We start from the raw sequence: 17,340 nt of genomic DNA, 5'->3' as shown, positions 1-17,340 counted from the left end.
CTTCAGAAAAACGAAAGTTTAAATTTTCTTCACGACAACAAGAAAATGGCAACCGTAGAAACTAGAATCAACCCAGAAATATCAAAGGCGATCAAACGACAGAAGGAAACGACTGGTGTTGAGTATTGGAAATCTCCGACTCCAAAAGGCACATTTCCCGGAGCTCAGAAAAGGACCACTTTTGATAAAATTCATAACTTGAAATTCGAATTTCCGAATGGGGTTCTTCCAGCAATCCCTTCACCTTCCCCGCGAACTCAGCCATTTAAATCGTCAACTCTTCCAACAAGAGGGTCGCGTAAGAAAGGACTGTCGGCAGGACTGGAGGCCATAAATCGTTCATACAACATGTCTGGTCCTCAGGGTAAAGATGGTGGGTTACAACTTAGTCCAAAAAAGGCTTCTGTGACTGATCTGACATGTCTCCAGCTAGCGGATACTCTTTTCTCGCATCCCGATCAGATGTCCGCCGGTCTTTATGGGTTCTCCGTTGGGAAAATTCGATACATGGATTACATCATGGACAGTATGAAAAACCGGGATGATTTGGAAAAAGAAAACAGCTTCCATGAACATTTTCCGAGTATGAAAGTTCCAATAAGAGAGGGGCGTCCCACTCTTCCTCCTGTTACGGGTAATGTTACGGAACATACTATAGACCTTAAAAAGGGAGATGTGTTGTTAACAGGGGTCACACATAATTCTGGAAAGGTGTCGAGTAGAAGAAATAATTCCCCTATAGAACGATTAATGGATAGTCCAGAATTGAGGTCCGAAGATATCATAATTGTGGAAAACACAAAGAACGTGAAAAGGCGATCGATCTTAAAACCAACAAAGCAAAATTTGCCTCCAAAGGATTACCCGGAGGCGGAAAGAGAAAGAAATGATATTTCAAGTGACTACCGGACGTGTAATGAATCACTGCACTCCCGTGTTATGCAGCCATCTATGAATCCATACAAACATGGATCCCCATTCGATCCATCACAGTGTATAACAATTACATCACATCCGCCGAGAAACGGAAATGGATTAACTGGATGTGGCATTAGTGTTGTGACATCAAATAACAATGGTTACCTTCCAAACCGTTCCGTTCGCTTTAGTGTGTCGGACGAAATTCATGAATATATGCCATCAGAGCCTATATGTTATTGACAATATGTCGGATTCCGGCGCTTCTAACAGAGGTATTTTATTGAATGCATAAGACGATAAAGATAATATTGTGGAGATGATATTGATATGGATATTCGAAATCAAATCTACATAACTTCAATTAATCTATTTTTCCGATTGTGTTCTTTATAAACATTGACTGTTTTCACTTGTTGATGTATTTCAATACAAAGGCATATGCTATGTTTCTGCAGTGTTTGTTTGTAATTTCCATTTCTACCACCCGTGAGCTATATATTTTATTTCTTACTTTCTGTTCAATTACCTGTGATACCAAGGTCCATGGCCAAGTAGACTAACATACGTTGTTATGACAGCATAAGACGTTACAATTGATATTTCCTTTTGATGTTTTCTGCTATTTCAGTTTGTGGTAGCAACCTCCCAGCCATTTTAACATTTTCCCAAAAGTCTGAAAACCTGAACTGTCTCGTAAAGTTTGAAAAGACATAAGACGCAAACGTTTATTTGATCAAGACACCATTCATGGTAGTGTGAGTTATTGAGCAGTACATAAATAAACAGATCGTAGATTACAACCTACATAGACAGAATACATTCAGACAAAAGTCTCTTAAATAACGATTATTCTATATACAAAGGGATTCTTACCTAACCACTGGGATCAATACAGGCAAACACTGTTATGTGCTAACGACAGGTACAACAAAAACACAGTTTAACTATTCTTCACGTCGCTGTACAAATTAATACAGTGATTCGAGATTTTGTAGGAGAGCAAATGAGAACCACTTTTTTCAGGAAGATATTTATATAACTGCGAAGTTAATGGAATATCACGTCAATAAAATTTAGTATATTTTTTATATAATTTATATTTGAGAAATAAAACATTCTTGAGGAAAGCTTTCAAAACCCACCTGCATATATTTGTTAAGCATTCCTATTTACAAAAGGTAAATTGGTAAATAATTATTAAGTCACGCTATGATAAGTAATAAATCATATTTGTCCCGACGTGTTCGAATTTGTTACATGCTGATATATTTTTCATAATCATATGCTTTTCGTCAAATATCCTTATAAATGATACAACATCAAATATGAAACGATCTATGGACTAGTATTTTGTCCTCATATTCAGACTTATTGCTCATTGTTGTATAAACAACATTTTCATGTTCATTAACGACTTATGAATATGTTGTATAGATATTTTTCTTTACATTTTTTCTAAAATGGAAATGAACAATTTAAAATTTACAGGTACAATTTAAATATGCTACAATGGTTTTAAAATTGTAATCATCTGTTGCTAAAAACACACACGATAAATCAACATTTCGCTCCAATATGTCTTTGTACACAAACAAACATACATGTGGTATACGATTCCTCCAAATTAAAATACTGATAGATCTAGTGGCCTGTGTATTATATTTGTCATATAAGCACATCTTTCCCTTTGAAGTACCAGCGTCACGACAGAACGATAACTTGTTTTAACTGTTGATATTGTCCGCACATATGATCGAGAATTAACAAAGACAATAGGAATGCTAGACTCATTAAAGGTCGTTGTTAGACAGACTATCAACAACAATAAATACTTTGAATAAACAAACGTACACACGAATATGGTATATTAATTAGTCGGAAGTTGTATTTTCATGATAAATTATCGTTGAGGAAACATGAAAATATCATTAATTGTTAATTATAATGTGCTTGTTTATCACTTTCGTGACATATTAAAATCAAACTTTATTGATAAATGGGTAGATATTAATTATGAAACAGAACATTAATCTTTTTAAACTGACAAGGCTTTGTGTCTGCGTGCAGGATATATAGTGGAGGACGAATTATACAAGCTTATGAATGTGTACTATTTTCACATTCCTTACATACTGCTATTGCACCTAACATTAAATTTCGTTATTATGTGCTGACATTGATATTAAAAAAAATTACTCCCAAATTATGAAAGCTTATCTGAAATGCTGGTTTTGTTTTGTAGACAACGCTAACTCTGATGGTAGATATTACAGCTTTACCTACCTGTACAGTACAGTGTTAAAGGTACCCATAAAGGACGTGACTTTTTGATTTATAGTTAGAAGTAAAGAACCCCTAACTGTCGTGTCAGCCTTATAAGTGGCTCTGTATCAACACATAACGTGTAAATATAGTACTTTACAAAGCATTAGCAGCTTCACAATAAAAATTCTACTTTTTACATCTACACCGAGAACGAGGACTTCCAAAACAAAATATTTTTTTTGTGTTTTTCTTAAAAAAGCATTAGACCCCAAATACATCTGAATTTCATGCTTAGTTCTATAACAAGTAACAATATATCATTGTTGCAAAACTGTATTTATTACGTTAATTAGTGGATACAAAAAAGGTGATATTTGTCACGTGAAGAGTCATCTACATTGTATATAGTATCATGATTGAAGTAATTTAATGTACATAATTTAACTTTTCAGTATGAAAATATCAGCACTTATTTCATCTAGTCCAAAGATCGCATACCCAATGACATATTTGACGAAATCTTTGGTATCAATAAAAGGTTTCCCTTAATCTTGAAATGAGGACATTATTCATTTTCCTCTACATAACCTTGTTATAAATTTTAATCAAAACCATTAAATTTGGAGAGAAATAAACCAACAGAAAACACAGTTGCATTTGGTTAATGGACGTTGTATTTCAATTTTCTATACCGTAATTTTTTCAGCATTGAATTTTTTAAAAACGTTTTTGGCACCGCAAAAGACGATATATTTAAAAGCTATAATTGGTATTTTTAGTACCACGGAACGACCTTGCCTAGGATGGCATTATAGATTTTGTACAACATTATATTTACCACAGGCAATCAAAAATTGTTATTCATAAATATTTAGAAAGCAAACACCTCTTACCTCAATACATTGTAGATCATAAATGCTATATAATAACCAATTTGTAAGATACAAACACTGAGTTCGGTAGGAAGTTCGTGTGTATTCCTGTCTTATAAATTCTTTAAACACTTTTACAATTTACGATGAAAATCACTTGAAAAAATTTCCCAAACAGTATAGCACCAATTTTATGACGTAAGATATCGTACTAGATCTAACTTAAATCTCTTCTTTGAGTTGGTAGAAGATCTTATCATTTCCACACAAGAACACAGATATACTCAACCCTGTAAAATTCCATACTGGTGGCAGATATGGAGTATAAGAAGATTTTGTTTAAGTGATATGATTACGGGATGAAATAGATATTTTCACGGCATTCTCTTATGTCTATATTGGTGAAAATATAAATAGAAAAATGAAATATCCAACTTGATGCAAATGCCTAGGAGTAAAACCGGACTTTATTTCACTGACCGTATATATAAAATGTCGGTAGTTGTAGACTTCTGCGTTGTCAATGTTTGGCTGATAGAATAGCTTCTTCAATGACTACAGCCATACCAAATGTTTGTACAAGCTGCAGTTTGTTTTCAGTTCTATTGCAGTCTTGACAACCTGACGAAACGTGTAAATGGGTGTGCGTACCTTATCAGCAACAATAAACAGATTGAAAACTTATCGATAACAACATCGAAAAACTGACAGAGCAAGTCTTTACCAGACAGCTCTCATTGAAAGGTAATAAGTGTCAAATTGCTATATTTATTCCTTCAAACGATCAGAGAAATCACTAGAAATATGTAGCGGAAAGTAGCTTGTCGTTTGTGTTTTCCGTCATTAAAATGAATTTGATAATTGACAAGTGTAAATAGTGCTATCAGTCTGGCAGACAATGGAACATGGCAGGGTGACTGGTGTAATACACAGGCGATTGCGGATCAGAAAATACCACATTTAATCTAAAAAAGACCACTCTTCCCATTGTATCCAGCAACAACCTGGTGTATATCTAAAACGAATGACTGAGAATGGTCTATCAAGTGATTCTTTTGATAGAATTTTGCCTTTCTATAAAAATATGAATATATATGGAAATCACAGAATGCATACTTAATTTAAGTACAGACTATAATTTTCATATTAACATTTTATCATTCTAAAACGAAATGAATTGAAAAATATTAATTTTATCACAATATACTGTACATTTATTATGTTCAACTAACGAAATTCTATACGAAATTACGTGTTGTTTTACATTTACATTTACATTTTTGCCCGTAAAGTAAATCAGCACCATGACCTGGTTTTTAAACGTTTGTACTAAAAAGGTGTTACAATTTTCTTTTCGCATAGACTTTCTAGTTAAGGGCTCCGATAAGAAGTGAAGAGACCTGTAAATCATTTGGTTAGCTTAGTTATCTCTGAGTACCAATTTGTCTTCCATTATTAAGGACTCCGATGAGTTTCAACAACAAGAGAGATTAAGATCAGTTGATATATCGTCCATCATAACTCTTATAAAATAAATAAGTCTGATCTGGAACATCTTTACAAGCGCCTGTGAAGCGATCAGGTATCGATTGAAGAGTTATTGCGACCTCTGCGCGATATATCACTTTGCCTGTATAAGGCTTTACGATAACAGTTAGACCATACTCTCAAAGCTAGGATGATAAATACATACCATGAATATGCTATTCTGGTCTTATGGGAAGTGCATAAGTACTCTTATAGAATAAATGATTTAGGAACTGATTGTTATCTACAGGCCATCTGAAAGTTTACCAAAACAATTTCTCACTTTGTGTCACGTATTGAAGGAAGCCAATGTGGAGATTAAAGTTTGTAATTATATTTCAGTGGACCTGTGAAACAATATTTTTGGTAACTGCTTATTGAAATGTACAACATGAGTTAAAACAAAACTGATTGACTGGTTATGTCTTTTACGATTTTATGGAAAAGCTAGGGCCCATTTTGCAACAAATCAATCATTGATTGAACCTCTGCTAGTCTACTGATCAATCGTAAGACAGTATGTAACAACATACACATGCAGATTCAGCTTCTGGATTTAGTTTCCGAGTGATCTGATAATCGTGTAACGTGCAACACAAAATATGTGTCACTTATAGCATCCAGAAATAGTTCAGGAAAAATACCGAATCTTTCCGACTGATACACCATCTCAAACATTACCGATACATACCGAGTAATGAGGTGAGCGAATGAATTGGCGTAATAGAAACATTTCATCTTAAAATTAACGTTATTCTGGATTTGGATTTGTAAATCTTTATTACACTGGACTGGAATTTGATCAAATCAGATAAAATTGAGATAATTAATAACACTTTGATTCAAGAATACAGAGATTAATATGAGAAGTGTTGATATTGTTATCACAAAAATAAGAACAATAAAGGCTTATTTGTGTGTCGATTTTTTGTTGTCATGACGTTAACGTATTTCAGTTATCGCTGCATTTTAACTATAGAAGCAACCAAAAGAGGATATCAAGACACAGCTTTTTCCACGTTGATGAATAACGATCAGTCGAAACGTTTCCACGTATCGTGATACAGTTATTATTACTAGCAATTAAACCGTATACTAACCAGAATTAACACTTACATAATAATACAAGTGTTAGTTTATCGCTCTCCCGGATTAAGTAATGTCCGACGACTGTTTTTATTCTGGATTTGTTGTGTGTATTCTGTTGTACTATATTTCTTGTCACAAACGGAGAGTATTTGCTTTGGTCTAATCGCTGTTAGCTTAAGGAGGGAAATCAAATAAATAACTAAACTACATATTTGTTTGATAATTTCATAACTTTTAAACTTCATACCGAGAATCGACTTATTTAGGACAATTTATGAACAGCTGGACACGAAATTATGAAAACCTCGTCAAATGAATATATATTTTGAAGTGTAAATTTACAGAAAGTGAAGATGACAATGCTTCAGTGTCTGATATCACAGTGCCGTAATGTTAGTTAATAGCAGCTTATTCCCACGAATATAATTCAATAGAAAACGAAAACACTGTCAGATTCAAACTAATATTGTGTCGAAATTCCGCCACAAACACTGGTCAAGGTTCATTGAAAGGTCAAGCTAAATCTTAGTTACGCATTAATACGGATAGGGAGATCTTTATCTGCTCAATATATATGGCATATTTGCAATTATCTCATTGTTTCATAACAAAGAATACGCCATTTAGTACAAGTATTGTAGTTTGACCTCCTACGTTGTTCATATTAGCATTACTTAAAAATTACAGACAGGGTAATCTATTTCGAGAGAAGATAAATTTTGAAACAATCGATTAAATAGAGAAACGGTACATTATTATCATGCCAACTTTTACTTTTACGAAATGCAATCCTGGCGAATTTGTGTTTCAATGACTGATAAAACAGGTAAAACCCTAAATAGAGATGATCTAAGATAGATAGATGTATAGGACAATTTGATTTGGTCAGTCTAGGAATCGAATGATATAGTAATTATGAACTTGTAAAGTGGATACAATCACGGTCAGATATACGTTATAACTGTCTATCAAAGTCGAAAAAATGTATTTGACATGTTTCAAATATAGTTTTGCTTTTACGGAGGTATACAAGATATCCAAAACAAGTCACACATAACCCAATAATTGTAATTCCTAATACGAGAAAGGATTGTGGATGTCAAAGGTTCGTTGGGAAGTACAACATATATGACCATCCATATGCAATATGTTAAGTTATGTTCATGGCATAAAGAGAACATCAGTGGCTTTATTTAAATGAACTGCCTTTATCTCTACTTTGAGGAAAACGTTTAACATAAGTATTTATTTACAAACGAAAACATCAATAGTATTCATAAATATTTATTACATGTTAGTGATACGAGAACAAGGGTGATGTTTTATAACAGCAGACAGTATGCCCCGACACTACAATTTATACGGGGTACTCAATATTTACTAACCCTTGCCGTGATTGATTATACAAACAAAGAGACGGGACTTTATCAACAGACTTGACTTGTCTACATTAATCCCTCGACTATTAGTACAATACTTACATATAGATATACGATCTGGAATCTGTACATAAATCACAATGCGTCTCGTCGTTATTCATGTCCATGATGAAACAAGAAAAGCAAATAGTTAATGAATTCTAAATCAAAGTGATAGTAAAAAGGTACAAAAAAGTGAAAAGTAGATTTGTCAAAGCAACAATGATTTTAAGGACAAAATTTGAAGGATAAAAATAAGAAAGTGACAAACACCTTTCAGTACAAGTTAATACTACTAATTCTTCCTTTTAAGGATTTTTCAGCGATTTTTTAAGTTCTGGAAATGAATAAAATTATTAGAACAAAATATCAGCTGTTATGTAGTAGTGTCATGTTGCTGAAACACACTCTATATGCAGTGAATGAAAGCGGATTAGGCTGTGCCATGATCCCGACTATCACGACTTATGTATGATCACATCTATTAATACTGTGTTCAACAACAACTTTTCTATTTATGAAGGCCATATCAAAGACCCGCTATGTAAATCTCAATTACTGTATCAGCTTATCTAATTAATATTATAGCCTTTACCTTAACCTAACTAGAAAATCAATGCCTTCATTACTTTGCTATAGAAATCGTTTGGAATTTGAATAAGCTTTAACATATTCAACATGTATAGAGCGGTATAAAGTGAAGTGAAAGTTCTTTCAAAAGCCGTAAAAGGAACTCGTGAAAAATAGCCCAGCGTATAATGAATAATTACCGTGTGCCATGGCCCGTAGTTATTGCATCGCCTAATATGAATACTAAGTGAAGTTCATTACAAACATGACCTTATCTGAGTGGTATATTAAATTCGTCTTAGTACTGATTACAGATGTGCTTATTTCTAAATAACAACGTATCAGTGTCAGATATATGGATGTCAGGCATCATACAGATGTACGTGGTAATTTCTGTTTCTGTCACGTGTCAAAATCTAAGGTCTATTTCTATTGATTAAGATTTTGTTTGGAATTTGTACTAAATACATCGGATGGTTATGTTTGTAAATCCTGTTGAAAGGACGCAAATGTCGTTTGGTTGTTACCTTCAGTTAATGGAGACCTAATTCACTTATCGTAGCTCGTATATGCCTCACTGAAGATCATGCAGGAGGCCCGTAACACGTTGTGCCCTTTCACGCAAAGTACGGTCTGTGATCTTAAATTTACGGAAAACGCAATGTCGGAAAGATCTGACCACAAAATATCCTTAAAAATAATAAACATTTCATGTGTATTGAACTCGAACTGAATTAGATTTTTAAAAATAAGTCCACTGATAGATGTCATGGTGGTTATGAAAAAACCTGGTCGAGTTATAGAGTCACAACTTGTCGAGATATTGTAAAACAATTACAACGAAGAACATGATTGAAGAAACATACTATCCATGTAGTTTTAATGTTACAAAAATATGACACTACATTTCATTTTAAGTGGTCTCAAATTCTGACCACTGATAACTAGCTCAGAAAATCTATCAGAAAATAAGGGACTCTACACATTAAATATTGTTCTGAAAAAGTCATTGAAGGTTTTAAGTATATCAAACTAAAGTGATTTTTATTTAGTGTCATTTACATAAATATTAAGTGTTCAGTTGCTAACTTGGCCTATAGGATATTCGCTGATTAATAAGACTAAAAGACTAAATTAAGAAACGTTAATAGCAACAAACACAAATACAAATTAGTAGAGTATCTTTGTATTCTAGAACAATTATAAATTGCGATAGTTACTTAAACGTCTTCATGAATGAATTTGAGATATGATTTTAAAGTTTATCGTGCATGTTTATTCGGATTCACAAAAAGGTGATACGGGATATACAGTAATGTTGGTTCAGAAGTCCCCATTCGACACATTAACGAAACCTCAATTGAAGTCTAATGGGTTTTTGAGATGTGGAGATTTTGTGAAGAGTAATGATGGTGAGTTTTTAATACGTACATATCGTGTTTGGTACCCTAATAGCCATTCCCAAACAGTTTAAATATACATCAACTATGAAATGCAAGTATCATGTAAATATCGTTTCCTCCATTGACATGCTGACTGGTCGATTGAACACAGTTCAGTAAGGGTATCGATAACACAAATGTATGTATATACATACCCTTACTCGTATCGACTTGCAATTTATGCATCTGTTAAACGAGAGACATCTGCTCGATTTGTTTTCTAATGACGTGGAAATATGTTATACATGTTAAAGAAACACAATGACACAAATAGCGAAGGAGGTTTTTTTTCGCGAGATTGACAAAAATATATACACATTTGTTTACATGTTTCTATATGTACCGATACATAAAATGATACACGTATGTCTTAAACGTCCACCTCAATAACATACTTTTATAGATTACACATTACTCATTTCGACTATTGACTTACAGATGGTAATATTTCAATTTTGATGATTAAAAAGTTAAAATTCTGAGCATATAAAATCACTGACGTCGGCAGATTGCAATACCAGAGTAGTCAAAATTTCCAAAACAATCACAACCAACACAATATAGTTTTAACACAAATTTAATTCCACAATTTTCATACAAATTTTGATGCACAAAACATTTGCTTTTATACACGATTACCTTCTACGAAGATGCAATAACAATATATCGATGAAATAGCATTATTCTTATTGTTGAAGGCATACGAAGAACCGTCTAGAAATTATCATTGAAATCATTTGGCGGAACGGTTGTGATGGTGGAATTTGAGATGAAACATAACGATGATATTTTCACTTTTAGGTCAAGCAACACTGAAGACTTGTTTAGCATAGTGTTATCAGTCTTTGATACAATGTTCCCTTAGTATGAACAAACACAAATTTAGGCCATCCAGGTAACTTTAGGTGTTATTGAGACCCGCTAATTGAAAATTATAGATAATATTAAAGCCATTATCTTAAGTATGTAAATCGCTGGATCAAGAACGAAATCCAATGATACCGGCAGATGCCATCTTAGTTAGACAAGATAGAGCGGACAGGAGGAGAAACCAATGGTATGAATTTACTAGACGAATTGTTGTGTATAGGTATACGCCTGGTAAACATGTGGGCGGTAGATGTAAGCTATCACTGCTCTGTGATCTCTCTCTGCTGTGTGGTCAAATGAAAGATATCTTTTTCGTCCATTTAGGTGAAGTAACATGTACGTTATGCATTTGAAGTGGGACATGCAGCAAAATCAATTGTTTTTTTTTTCGTGCGTTTGTTTTGCCTACATTTTCATATTTTTTAGATATGCATAATATTTTTCTTTTGACACACCTTCCATTTCTGGAAAATAGCCATATATGAACTAAAATGTTGATGTGACGTTCCGACGTCATGAAGTAATTCTTTAAAACAATCACTTACTTACATGTGTATACCGTAACGCCACTGAAGAATGCAATGCCTAAGGATGAAAGAATATTAGGAAGACTAAGACGGTTACTGTAGATTGAAAGTAAGATCAAATAGTTCATATGCCACTAGGGACAGTGTCACCACCCTTGACCTCGAAAATGACGTCCTTCTGGCACTTCATTCACAGGCCCAAAGCTCCGTAATGACCTCTGACTTTTCAAACCCCTGTATAGCTATGACCGCTCCGAGTAACATTTATCACATGTCATTCAAGATCTTGTGGATGTTTCATGTGACGTGCAATAAACTATGCATGGTGTAATAATAATCAAGGTCATTAAAGGTCATCAAATGAAGGTAAACAAATCTGAATTTATTGTCATACGAAGGTCATTACCTTGAAATAACAGAGGCCACTAAGAATGAAACTTGACAGAAAAAAATGTATTTCTCCTAAACAACAGATAGTATGCATATATTTAGACCAAACATTTTGGACACGAAACTGTAACAAACAAATTCTAGACAGTGAACATGTAGACATTTAAACGTAAACACAGACATAAAACAAAAGCCTAGGGCAGAAAGATGTACTGTAATAGAGGTACACCTGACCTCGAACCTGTAAAGTTGTAAGCTATAAAACTTACGGTTACAGTTGCAAGTGATGTGTCCAAACAATTTGAAATTGTTTTCAAGGAGCATTTTTCAGTAACTTTACCATGAATCTCGTATACAAAAAGAAGATTAGGTACCGGATAATTAGCAATCCTGACCTCAATATCTTGCTAGGAATGGTACTGAGTTTGATATTTTAAACCTCGCTAGAAACAACATTAAGTTCCGTGACAATCTACCTTTAATAAATACCTGTGTAAAAATGTCCTTGACTAAAGTGGTAACACAGATAGGTCGGTGTATATGCTTGCCTCACAACTGCTTTTTGTTCGAAACATGCAAACTTCAACCATTTTAAAATTTCATTTCACAGAGAGTGTCTCCACTATACCAAAAAATCATTTATTTGTTAAAACTACAATTTACAAATCAAAACCACCCACATTCGATAACCGTTTTCATAAAAAAAAATTGTTGATTCTCTCGGAATTTGTAAGAATTAGAAAATGCATTAAGTAAATTGCAGGCATATAGATAAAAGTATATGGTAATAGCCACTATTTCTAACGTACGACCTACATTGAAACATTTCAATTTATCTGATTGCTGCTCATTTTTTATTCTAGTTGGTTCTAATAAACGCAAGGCTTTGCCAACATCCGCGGGGAACAACGCCTTCCAACCTGCTCGAACTGACCTAAATATGAAGCTTAACCATCAATCAGCAGTCTTAGCCATGGGACATTTTATCTGCAAATTGTGCAGAATTAGGTTACGAAGTCGGGTCAGCCAGGTTAGCTGAAAGGTCAGTAATAATAAATAAAGATATCAAATCATTTGTGGTGGCCAAGAATGAAAAACCCCTAAAAGTTGCTTTGCAGTGAAGGACTAACGTGTTATAGAATACAATAGGAAAGTTAAATCAGTATAACCTTTGTATAACGATTACTGCAACTTTGCTACAATGGTTGACATGTTATTGATATATCCTTCAATCTGGATATTCCGTTCACATACTCAGAAATAAGGATAAAATAGGTTCCGACATAGCGCTTTTGGTCCGTATCGTCATTCCAGTGAACCACTGTGAACACTGCCTGTGAAATCAAGACCCGAGGTTTGCTGTGGCCTACAAGCCACGTTATAAATAAATGCGAATCATGAAAGGATTGAAAATACAAACATGGTCATGCAATATCAAAGATTATGAATCTTATTCAATTAAAGATCACCTCCCTATGTTTGTTTGTTTGTATGTTTTCAATCTATTCGGATTTTTCCTCTGTCTCATCTGAAGTAGATATGTCCCTGGATTATGATTGTCTTCAAACATCTTGATATTACTTTCAATTTTATGCTATATAAAGTCCAATCCAACAATTACTTATATTCAAATTCTAGAGATCTGCTTAAAGTAAATTTTCAGTTATAATGGTGTTAGTGTTATGACTAAAACATTTAAAATTAAAAATTCAAATTGTCAAGTCATTACAAAAGAAATGAAAATGTGATGTTTTTATAATGGAATGGCAAGTTTTAGTCTGTTACCGGTGTAGGAAGCGAGGGGCGGGTTTAAACTTTTCCTTTCTTTGATCCCGTCCGTCAATCCTGTTAAGCACCCCTGAAAGTTTTTCAGCACTCCAGCATCAAAGTCAGCAAATTAATTACTCGTAAGAATTAAAATGTTTTAGGGCTGTAGGGACAAGGGTACTAATTAATGTAGTATATTGCAAACCAATTCACGATGCTGTGTACCCATGAATATATGATACCATGTCTTTGATATCAGCACGGAATTCTACAACATTGTGAATCAATCCCGTCATCCTTTCAGGAAGTGAACGAAAACAAGGCCAAACATTATTGAAAGAAAGATCACAAGGAATATAATGACATCCGGCATGGAAAAATACTGTTTCATAATCGACATCTGAAATCAGAATCCGCCAATTAAGAAGCGGCCTCGTTCCCACAGAACTACAATGGACAGAAGAGAAAATTAATTGATGTAAATATGCATGTAGATCTATTAAAATCTGAAAGGCAAATGCCATTAATAGCCTCTCTACTTATCCACACATCAAATGGACATGGAAATGAATTTCAATGCATATACAAAATACTTGAGCCTTACTTAGACGTTAAAACAAACATCAGTGTTACCTTTAAGACGTTGCGATGACTTTAAGGATGAGATTTGTATGTTTAAGTACGATATAAGTGGAAGAGTGTAAGCAAGACTATTCTACAGAGTAAACTCCATTGCAAATCACATAAGGATATGTTCATAACACTCTTCAAGAGAGGGAAGGTGGAATGAGAAACGAGTTATGTCATCCTATCTAAGTTACGTTGTATAGGGTCAATGACCTGTACTGCTGTTAAAATATATGTTGTGGTGAATTAATGGGTACAAAGAGAATTTCTAACAGCATCGGTGTCATAAAAGGTGGTCGATTATAAACAATAAATGGGGTTTGTTTGACATCTCCAGGGTACCCGAGAAATCAACACACTTAGAGGTCAAGGTCATAGCCATGAATCAGTAATAAACGGGCATGTGTGCAATAAATTTGACATTTTTCGGTTCTTATCAAAGTGATTTATATTCTCGCTTATCGTTAGCAAGTCATTTAGATTCAGTCAGTTAATATCTTACGATGTCATGTTCTCATAATTAAATGATATTACGACTTAAGAAATGCAATTTTGATTAATTGTTCCATTTTTTTTTAAGTTTGCAATTAAATATGGAAACGAACAAAATCGTGACATTTTAACGGCCCCTTTTGTGTTTTTTTTTTTTTTTTTCAAATCGGGAACTTATAAAAGGACCAGTACTCTCTTCAGTTACACATTAATATAGGTATTTATAACCCAGTATAAATAAGAAATCACACGATACTTAAATTTGGCCAATAACCCAATGAGTGTTTTATGCGTTCATACATAAAATGACATAAAAAAAAAAAGCAATAATATAACATCATGATTTCTGTGAGACACATCGAGTGATGATTGAAGATTTACCACAACGATATCCGAGAGAATCAGGTTGCTGAAGACTATAAAATAGTGTTGTGTTCATCATCATGAGCTCTTTAAAGCTCTGAGTTAGAGAGAATAGCATCATGGCGTCTTGGTCTAAACTGGCATCGCATTTATTACCAACGAAGCAAACACGCTTGTCCTTCTATACCTGATCGTGAATTTTGATATATTATACAATATATTTCACTTCATGAATATACATTTCATCGTGAATTATTCTTCAGAAAGCTTATGTACTTCAATAAAAATCATAGACATGTGCAGCTGTCTAATACATATTTTGACAATTGTAGCTTTTCAAAGTAACAGGGTGATTTAATTCTAAATCTATTTATTTATTTATTTATCTATTTATTTGTTTCTTTGTCTATTTATCTTTACAGTTTTATAGATTTTCTGTTGCTAAGTAACTAGTTGATTTCGGATATGTACAAATATACTGAACAGAACGATCCAAGGGAATTTTGCTGAATAGGGGATCATGTAATTTGTATCAATGTATTTATTGGCCGCAATTAGAAACTAACGGTACCTGTTCAGCTGGGAATTGCAACGTCCATGTTCCATGTTAACAGTGTAAGCAAGATAAAAAAATTGTTTGTAAACGTCGATGATATGGTATAGCACGTCTTTTATCGATGAGCAGCGGCCTTGCCAGAGTACAGGCCAGTACCCGCCAGGGAAAAGCTAGCATTAATTACCTCTTTGATCATGTTGCTTTTATGTTGATAATGCATTTCAGCTATTGTTATGAAAGCTGAACGGTTGTATGAATGGCCTTCTGTACAGGTATATTATATACCGTAATGAATTAACGTCGATAGGTTATAACAGTCGCTATTATAACATGTGTTTTCAAGGTATTTAAGGAAAGCAATATCAATGGAGATATGCATATGATCTGAATGAATAAACATTTCAATTATTATTCATGTTTCATACTTGTTCTGCTCTGTTTTTCATACATATATGAAATCCAATGTTTTCATTGCTATTCTTCATAACGCGTAGTAATAATATGCCAAAGATGTGAAATACCTATATGGTTGAAGATAAAATAGTTCAATGAACGTTACAACGATGAGCATGGCAGCAGATATAACCATGCGTCTTAAGCTGATGACTGATGATGCATTCCCTGTTTGTTTCCTCACAGCTGTATTATTTTACATCCGGCGCCGCACACATATCATCGCTGCAATTCAGTGTAACAAAGAACACTGGTTTCCGAAATAAAATTGGGACGTTTCCAAGGTAGGATTGCCTCCAGGAACTATCGATTCTCCGACACTTCATTTTTTACCGTGTTCATTTTCTACCATTCCGTGATTGTGTAAGTGTTTACAATGTGTGATTGGCTTCCCATAAAATTGTGCGATAATATATCAATAAGACCATATATGGCCAGTCAGTATAGCTGTTATTTTTGTGTGACTGTCATTCAGTCGATTCAACCAAAAGGCAACGCAAGATTTCGAAAATTGTATAAAAGACATACAGGTGAATATCACCTTTTAATATGAATTCAGAATTAGAAAAAGTAACGCCACCTTCCCCCTCCCCACCTCAAAAAAAGAAGTTTGCTACATCATACAGCTGTTTCCTCCTTCTAAGACTCGTCCATGATGATAAGGGCTTACATTTTGAAACCTAGAAGGCGACTGAGGAAAATCCAAAGTAATCAATCAAATAAACTATAGATGGGAAAGTGTACAGGCCCCATCATTCCGTAAGGAACGTCAAACACATATATATATAGTCTTATGTATAAACATATATCTAATAATTTCAGAAGGATGTCTAGTAAGGACGTCACATACTGATTACGACAAATGGAGATTGAGGAAGACTGTGGGCAAGATTAATTGTTGGCTTCATGAATTCATTGGAAAAATGATTTTTCATATAAAGTTCACATAGTCTTGCTTTCTTTTCCCCCAATATTCTCCTTCATATAACGTAAGATACTTCAGGAGGATCACAAATTATGACCCACATAAATAAGACACTTAAAGATTGACTTAAATGTTGAAGAGAAAGAAAAAATAATAATTCAAAATTTTGACCTGCAAAATTCCCAATTTTTGTCCAATTGATAGCAGATAAACAGAAAATAATCAGAGGGAGAGTTTTTTCATCTGAAACCTGTGTACAGACTTCA

Source organism: Ylistrum balloti, unplaced genomic scaffold, assembly GCF_031769215.1.
Source record: "Ylistrum balloti isolate Yb309-2 unplaced genomic scaffold, AGI_CSIRO_Ybal_v1 Utg370946, whole genome shotgun sequence".
Lineage (NCBI taxonomy): Eukaryota > Metazoa > Mollusca > Bivalvia > Pectinida > Pectinidae > Ylistrum > Ylistrum balloti.
This window is presented reverse-complemented; position numbering follows the sequence as displayed.